The sequence below is a fragment of the Monodelphis domestica genome, chromosome 3, assembly GCF_027887165.1.
Source record: "Monodelphis domestica isolate mMonDom1 chromosome 3, mMonDom1.pri, whole genome shotgun sequence".
In the NCBI taxonomy this organism is placed as follows: Eukaryota; Metazoa; Chordata; class Mammalia; order Didelphimorphia; family Didelphidae; genus Monodelphis; species Monodelphis domestica.
Window position 1 is genome coordinate 11,692,807 of NC_077229.1, and position 9,464 is coordinate 11,702,270.

Consider the following 9,464-nt stretch of genomic DNA (forward strand, 5'->3'; position numbering starts at 1 on the left):
GGAAGAATACAAAGGCCTAGGCTGGCCATGGCCTGCCCTACTCTTAATCGGTTTGTTGAACCTCCACCCCCCCCCCCTTCCCTGGACTCTAGCCTCTCCTTCTTCCAGGCATTAGACCTGGTCAGGGTGAGCTGGGAGGCAGCCCAAAAGGGAGGCTGACAGGGGAAGGCCTCCAGTGAGGATTGTGGGCATGCCCACAGGGGAGGCAGCAGGGGGGTATAGCACCCTCTGGGGGGTCCCACTAGGCCTGCCTTCCCCCAGGAGCCCGGGAGGAGCTCTTTCCTACAGTCACCCCCTGGTCCCACCCACATAAGTCTGGCTCCTGTCCTACCCCAGTAGGAAGGCCTATTCCCCTCAGGCCTTCAAACTCTCCATTACAGGCCAGTTCTCCCAGGGCAGGGGGTCATCTTCAGCAAGGGCTTCCTGGCCTCCCCTCCTTATTCCTGTCCCTGTCCCTCCCCAGCACAAGCCCTACCTTCTCCCAGCTCTCCCCTACCATGTTCCCCTTCTTGTTTAAGCCTCCCGTTCTGTGTCACAGTCAGGGCTGAGTCTGGACTCCAAAAGACCCAGACCCGGGTGTCAGCTCCAAACTTTTTGACCCCAAATTCTATTCAGGCCAGTCTATACCTCAACCCTCCCTTGCCTCGCCCCTCAGCCCTCAGAGGACCCTCCCTGTCTCCCATGGTCTTGGGGGGAAGGGGGCTTCGGGCCTCTGCAGCCTCCTCCATGGATGAATTCTCTGCTCATCTAATTTACTTATTTCTTTCTTTATATACAAGTCATTCACCCATTCTGAGTTTTCCTTGGTGTATGGTGTGAGATGATGTTCCAAATCTAATCTCTCCCATATTGTCTTCCAATTTTCCCAGCAGTTTTTATCAAATAGTGGGTTTTGGTCCCAAATGTTGGGATCTGTCTTGCTGAGGTCACTTACACCAAGTCTATTCCACTGATCCTCCTCTCTGTCACTTAGCCAGTACCAAATTTTTTTGATGACCACTGCTTTACAGTATAGTTTGAGATCTGGGAATGCAAGGCCTCCTTCCTTTGCATGTTTTTTTCATGATTTCCCCGGATATCCTTGATCTTTTGTTCTTCAAAATGAACTTTTTCATGGTTTTTTTTTCTAATTCAGTAAAAATGTTTTTTTGGTAGTTCAATGGGTATGGCACTAAATGAGTAAATTAATTTGGGTAAGATTGCCATTTTTATATTAGCTCATCCTACCCATAAGCAATTGATGTTTTTCCAATTGTTTAGATCTAATTTTAACTGTGTGGAGAGTGTTTTGTAGTAGTGTTCATATGGTTTCTGTGTTTGTCTCAGCAGATAGATTCCTAAGTATTTTATATTGCTAAGGTAATTTTACATGGAATTTCTCTAATTCCTGCTGCTGAGATGTGTTGGAAATATATATAGTCACTTATGTGAGTTTATTTTGTGTCCTTAAACTTTGATAAAGTTGATTATTTTGACTAGATTTTTAGTTGGTTCTCTAGGATTCTTTAAGTAGATCATCATATCGCCTGTAAAGAGTGATAGTTTGGTCTCCTCATGGCCTATTTTAAAACCTTCAATTTCTTTTTTTATCTCTAATTGCTACATCTAGTGTTTCTAGTATAATGTTAAATAATGGAGGTGATAATGGGCATTTTTGCTTCCCTCCTGATCTTATTTGGAAGGCTTCTAATTTATCTCTATTGCAAATGATGTTTGCTGATGGTTTTAGATATATACTGTTTATTATTTTTAGGAAAGGCCTTTGGATTCTTATGCTTTGTAGGGTTTTCAATAGGGATGAGTGCTGCACCATGTTAAAGGCTTTCTCTGCATCTACTGAGATAATTATGTGATTTTACAAGTATTTTACACGGAGTGTGGTTCAAGGAGTCCTGTGTCTTACAATATGCAAAGCACTGCGACCTCAAGTTTCACACTCAGTTCAAGTCCTTTCGTATTGGCGTAGAAGTTCATCAGTCCCAAATGGATTGGTTTCCTTTTGCCTGTGTGCTCTTTTGGCACTTTTCAGATTAAATCTGTGCTTCTATGGCATTATGTGGAAAAAGTCTTTGCTCCTTTTTTTTTTTAATTCCATCTCCTAGAATCAGACACAATCATAAATCATAGTCCCATAACATTTATCAATAAATGGTAGGTTTCCATGGTCTAAAGCTTTTTGGGGTATGCATTTTTATGCTCAGCAAATGGATATTTAGCTTCCTGCAAAAATCAAAAAGTTAAAAGAAAATCTTTTCAATACAATTACATGTGCTTCAAATGCAAAAAAATGAGAGAAAGAAAAAAAAATAAAATGCTTCATGGCACAAATAAAGTGCAATAAAAGAGTACAGATCCATCAATAGCTAAGTCTTATCATAATCAATAGTTAAATACAATCAATGTAGTCAATTATTCATTATTAACAGAAGATATAATCAGTTGCAGAGGTACTGTATTAAAAAAATCCATTTCTTCTTTGCTACTATTTGGAGGGAAGACAAAAATTAAAAGTTAATACAAAAAAACCAATAATAATCTAAGAAGCACCACCTTCTGCCCCTTGTGGAGGGTTAGTAGCACCCTGAACGAGCTCCACTTAAGTTATACTATTGTGGAGTTAGTTGGTTTGAGTTATCATTTTCCCAATTTCTATTTCTATAAGTTTGATTTCTAAAATTTTGATTCCTATAGTCATTATAGTTATTTCTATCAGTTATAAAGTTGTGATTTCTATGATCATTATTATAATCATTTCTATAGTTGTTATTTCTAAAGTTTTTATTATTTCTTTTTTCCCATAGCCAGTTTTTACAGATTATCATTACATGGCCTCTTTTGCCACAGTAAAGGCATGTTATTGATTTATCTGTGGATTCCTGAAAAGGGGTTATGGGCTCTCCCTTATTTTTCAGGGGTTTTTTCTTAACATTTCAATTTATTTCTGTAAGTCTTCCATTGATTTACTGTTTTCCTCACGCCTTTTTATATGGCCCTTATAAACATAGACTGCTACTGCCCTCAGTTCTTCAAGGTCCAAAGAGTCCCAGTTCAGGCAGCTAGTTTTAAAGCCGTCTTTTACCACTGAACAAGAATTTTTAACAAATTGTCTATGTATTTATCTAATGTCTCTTTCTCTGGATACATCAAAGTCCACATACATATTCCATACACCAATAAGTCTGTCCATAAACTGGGAAGGAGTCTCATCTATTTCGTGTTTGGTGCTTTTGAATTTAAACCATGAATCTGGTCTATTAAAGCATGCTCTCATGACTCTCAATAATGCTTCTCTGGCCTGGTTTAGTTTTGTAAAATCTGGTTCAACCTTGGGGTTCCAATGTAGATATTCAGTTGGCCAATAATTTGCTCCCCTACCTCAATTCTGATTATACAAAGGGATGACTTCATTTTTGTTCATCAGAAATTTTTCTAATAAATTTTCAACATCTATCCAAGTCAGATCAAAAGTTTTGAATATGTTCTCCCATCTTTTTATAATTAATATTGGCTCTTCCTCAAATGAGGGAAGGTCATCCTTGAATTTATTTAAATCCTCAGGACTGAAAGGTGTATGTTGTTTTATAGATACTGGGGGCCACCAGTCCAGAACACCTTGACAGAGTCACACGTGGTAGCTGAGGAGACCACAGAGTGGTCCTTGGCAAGCTATGACTGCCCACCTTATCCTTCTTGAATGACTTCTTTCATCAATGCCACTTATTTATGAATTGACATGATTATTATTCCCCCTAGACTCAAAAGAAATAATGCAAGAGCAAAACACATGTACCCTGGTCTGGGTTGCGGCGGCCGTGCGGCTTTTGGCTGTCACGCTGGCGCTCAGAGTGCGGGCCGGGTGGGCAGGGAGGCCAGGTAGGTGAGAGGGCAGCAGCAGGGAGGGGGGATAGTGCCCCGTCACCCAGCATGACGCCTGCCATGGTGGGGTTTGTGTACAAGGGCGGTCAGGGTTGGGAGCGGTCGTTTGAGGGGTGAGGAGTGAGCGGCCGGCCTGACTCGGGGCAGGGGGGCGGGAGATTGACGGCGCGAGGAGGCGGTGAGCAAATCCGGGAAGCGCGGTCTCAGCGGCTCTTTCCTGTTGTGACTTCTGGGATGGGAGGAAGGAAGCGCCAGCTGAGCCTCGCGGTCACTGGTTCGGCGGCGGTGGCGAGAGGCGGAACCGAGTGGAGGAGGCGGAGGCTGCTGCTGCCCCAGCTGAGACCGAGGAGGCAGAGTGGTGCCTGAGCTGCTGGCGGAGGAAGTGGCCGTGACCATAGGACTGTGGGGTCTCGGAGCGCAGAGAAGCCGGAGAAGCTGCTCTCAGGGGTGGCATCTCCACCGCAGATCTCTCCCAGGTCCAATTCAGCACCTCTACCTGGCCATCCTAACAAGGTGATTTGTGAAAGGGTGAGACTTCAGAGCCTGTTCCCTCTTATCCCAAGTGATCAGGATATTACAGTTCAAGAGGATGCCCACTTCAAAGCTTTCTTCCAGAGTGAAGACAGTCCAAGTCCCAAGAGACAGAGGCTTTCTCATTCAGTCTTTGATTATACAGCATCTCCAGCCCCATCACCACCAATGCAACCATGGAAGATGACATCAAATAGGCAGCCTCCTTCAGTTCGACCCAATCAGCATCATTTCTCAGGGGAATGATGCAACACACCTGCACGCAACAGAAGTCCTCCTGTTAGGCGCCAGAGAGGAAGGAGGGATCGTCTCTCTCAACATAATTCCATTAGTCAGGATGAAATCTATCACCATCTTTCATATGGACAGCAGCAAGCAATAGAGGAACCCCGAGCCTTCCATCCTTCGAATGTATCCCCACGTATGTTGCATCCTACTGCTCACCCACCACAGCAGAATGCAGTGATGGTTGACATACATGAACAGCTTCATCAAGGCACAGTCCCAGTTTCTTATACTGTAACAACTGTTGCTCCACATGGGATTCCACTTTGTACTGGTCAGCACATCCCTGCTTGTAATATACAGCAGGTTCCAGGATGCTCTGTGGTTTTCAGTGGACAGCACCTCCCAGTCTGTAGTGTGCCTCCTCCAATGCTTCAGGCATGTTCAGTTCAGCACTTGCCAGTACCATATGCTGCATTCCCACCTCTTATTTCTAGTGATCCATTTCTTTTACATCCGCCTCACCTTTCTCCACATCCTCCTCCTCATTTGCCACCACCTGGCCAGTTTGTACCCTTCCAAACACAGCAATCACAATCGCCATTACAGAGGATAGAAAATTAAGTTGAACTCTTGGGAGAACACCTTCCTGTAGGAGGCTTTACTTATCCTGCATCGGCCCATCCTCCAACATTACCTCCATCAGCCCTTCTCCAGTTCTTAATACACGATCCTTTGCACCAGGAGGTATCTTTTGGAGTACCTTATCCTCCATTTATGCCTCGAAGACTTACAGGACATAGTAGATATCAATCCCAGCAACCAATACCGCCTCCCCCTTATCATCCCAGTCTCCTACCATATGTACTATCAATGCTTCCAGTGCCACCTGCAATAGGTCCAGCCTTCAGCTTTGAATTGGATGGAGTAGATGGAGAAGTAGAAAATTATGAGGCATTACTAAATCTGGCAGAATGACTAGAAGCTAAGCCACGTGGATTAACAAAAGCAGATACCGAATAGCTTCCTTCTTACCGGTTCAATCCTATCAACCACCAGTCAGAGCAGACTTTGTGCGTAGTATGCATGTGTGATTTTGAGTCAAGGCAGCTACTTAGAGTCTTACCCTGTAACCATGAGTTCCATGCCAAGTATGTTGATAAATGGCTTAAGGCAAATTGTACCTGCCCAATTTGTCGAGCTGATGCATCGGAAGTACATCGTGATTCAGAATGACCAATCTAAGAGCACAAATTTAGTTTGGGTGTTCCTCATCACATGTATATATGGACTCTTCATTGAATTTACCTGTCTGGCTTCCAGCCTTCCCCTTACCAAAAGGGTCAATGGACCTTTCTTTGCACTGTGTGATTTAATTAATTATAAAGCTTACATACAATTAGTTGTCATAATTATGGGATTGTTATACTAACAGTGTGATTGGAACTCCAGAGACTTTTCTTTAGCTTAATTTTGTGTGTGCACTAACATTCCCTGGTTTTTGTGTGATCATTCCAAGTGTTGCTGCAAGATTACCATGGATGTGATCTTAGCATGTGCTTTTATAAAGAGTGGTAGCTCCAAACTATAGCACTCTACCTTATATAGAGCCTTCAGAAACTGTGAGTGGAAATGAATGAGCGTGAGTCTGATGGTAATATATCCATGTGTGATTGCAGGTATGCAAGTATTTGTGTGAGGGTGTGGTAGCATAATGTATGTGTGAGGTCCTAAATACCAGCATGTAATGAGAATGTGTGTAGTGTTAATTATGCTGCATTGTATAATCTTGTGTGTTATTTAAGCAGTACTAGTACTGTACACTGGTTTCTTTCCTTGTATTTGCTGTGCACACTGAATGCTAAGGATGCATCAATTATAAGCATTTATTATTCTCTCCCCTAATTCCCTCCAAATATACTTAATAATACAAAGATCATTTTATTCTTCAGGTGGCTGTTATACTTTCCCTTTTTTGGTGGTCTCAGTTGTGACCACTTTTAGAAAAAGTATACCAGGACCTAATTTTTAGATTCTCTTATGAAAATGAATTTTAAAATGTCGGGCTTGCTGTTTCCTTTTAGAAGGGTGCAATATCACACATAATCAGTTAGCAATATTATATGTTCAATTGGTAATTTGAATGTTGATTATGTTCCCATCTCCGTAACATTTCCAGTCAGCTTGTTAAAATAAAGTACCTGTGATTTTTTTTTTTATGGTTAGATTTTTACTCTTCTGAAAATGCCCAGTCCCATGCAGTTCCTCTCCTCAAATTAGGCTTTGCTCTTCACCAGAATCTAATTTGTTACCAGTTCAAAACTGGATTCCTGGCACATCTTCTTTTATATAGCTCAAGCAAAATTAAGTTTATAAGGAAATGACATTTCTCTTCCTATAAAGTATAAAATTTAGATTCTGAAGGTAGTCTGGTTCTCTTTTGGAGAATCTTATATCCTACCATATCCCTTTCAATCCATGCTGTATAGATGAATTCTGTGATGAGGCAGACCCCTGCTTTTTTTTCTTTGTCAAAAACCTGGGGTTGGGGATGCTCTTTTGGTTTGGTTTGGTTTGGTTTTGGTTTTTCCTTGATTGAATGAGTAAGTGTAATACAATCAGTGGCCAAGATGCTAGCAGTATAAAAGAGGATTCCATTCTTGAATTAGAACAAATAATGCTGTGAAAAAGGAGTTAATCTCCCTTCAATTGACCTGAATAATGTTATAGTTGTGGTTTTTGAATAAACTGATTCACTTACCATAAAAAAAATAAACACATGTATCCTAATTCTCCAAAACATCACCAAAAGATCAGACCCACAAACCCAATCCCAAAAGACTATCGTGGGTTAACTTTTACTTAGGCATATAATTCCCAGCAAAACCGCAGCTACAGGCCAAGCCAAAAACTTTCTCATAAAGACAGCACACAAATCAATCATAGAGGCCCATATAATATGTACAGGTACAATACAGGAACACTACGCTTCAATATGCTTCAGTGACTCAATTACACAAATCAAACTACCTAGTAAGCCACCTGTAACGAAATCATTTATATTGTATTCTGTCTGTAATCACAATACAAAAATATAGAATGTTAATCAAGTGATTTGGTAAAAGTTAATGTATCACTTTTCCAATTATCTCTCTTTGATTTTGTGTATTTGCATGCCAAGAGAATGGGTATAAAAATAAAGATCAGACATTGGGAAAGCGAAGCAGTTGAGATGCAAAGCAATCCCATAGCAGTAAGGATTAAGCTGTCTTCCATTTGTTATTTATTATTTTATTTATTTTGACTGATAGTTCGCAACCTGTTGGGAACCCTGGAGTTGCGAGTGGGGCTGGACCCTGACCATGGCATATAGATACCAAGTTCCCATTTTTTTATTGAAAGTTGGAATTTCCCTTAAAGGGAACAAACTTCTATCTGAATTTTCTCGTGTTTCTGTCTCTAGGCTTTATGTTCCATTTTCAATGGGGTAGGTAAGAGAAGGGAAAGGAGTAGACAAGCTGAAGGGGAAAGGTTGTGGGCCCATCATGCCAGAAGGATGAAAGGTAGGAGCAGTATAGGAAAGGGTGGGAAGGAAGGGTAAAGGAAGAAGGGGCAGGGGCTGGGGAGGATACACAAGGGGTGGGGCAGGAGGCATGGGCAGGGTGGGGGGAGAAGTGGGTTGGGTAATAGGGGAAGGAATAAGTTGGGTATGGGAGGGGATGGTTTGCGAACTAGGAGCCATGTTGTGTAGAGCAGGGTGGGACAGAGATCCTCATGATGAGGAAGTATAGAGAGATAAGTCGCTAGTACACTGGGGAGGTTTTAAATACATTTTACTCTTTTTTATTAAAGCTATGATCTTCCCCAAACTCAACTCCACACTTTCTAGTCGACTTGAATTATACTCAAGCTGAGCTAGGACAAGGGAGAATTGGAACCAGCAATCTTACATCTTCAGCAGATTTTTCAAATTCAAAATAAGCTATTAAAAGCTGACATAGGGATATTGATGGTAATGGAAAAGTTTAGAAAAGCGAAGAAGATTGAGGGTATATCGTCATAACCAATGTGGTCAGCCAAATAATTGTGAAATTCTTTTGTGGTTGGACTGAAAATCAAATAGGTGGTCGTCAGGGATTTGATTACTAAATCCCCAAATGAATTACTAAAGTAAACTGAATTTATGGTTGTTTATTTTACAAGAGAGCAAAGATATTAGGGAATGAGATGAAGGGAGAGAGAAAACTTCAGCTGCCTCTGAGCCAGGTAGAAATTCTAAAGTCCTAATCAGGGAAAAGAGTCTCAAGACGATGGGCCTTTCTCAGAGGTTCACACCTCCAGAAGGGCAGGGAAACTAAGTCAGCTTTTCACTCACCAAGGTGACCATCTAAAAGGAAAGCAGTTTGAGATCTCCTGCATATGCTCCTCCAGGGTCAAGTTGCAAAGCCAAGTCCGGGTGTCTGTCTTCCAGCCTCTCCTCTGAGTGACTCGTCTTCACTCCAAGCTCAAGATAAAGAACCTCCAGTCCAACTCCGAGTTAGAGTTCTTAGATCCTACCTCCTCTGGCCTCTATGGTCCTCTATTTAAAGATCTTTTTCTCTTGATTCACCTCCCCTAAAGTTCACTTCTACCAATCACAGAAGACCCTCTCTCCAGGACTGTCCTATTTATCTAAAAATAGATTGGGATTAAAATTTCATCTTCACTATAAAAGAGCTAAGTACCTTCATTGTTATAATCAGGGGAGAGCTAAATCCAATCTTCACACCCTCCTCTTAGGGATAAAACCCTTTTGAATCACATTAATAAGCAATACATTGTAGACATCCTAA

At 41.7% G+C, this 9,464-nt stretch overlaps 1 pseudogene; it reads left to right on the top strand.

Annotated features, from left to right (window-relative positions):
- The first annotated feature begins 4,293 nt into the window (after window positions 1-4,293).
- LOC100023363 (E3 ubiquitin-protein ligase RNF38-like) lies at window positions 4,294-7,395 on the top strand (annotated as a pseudogene).
- Window positions 7,396-9,464: the final 2,069 nt, after the last annotated feature.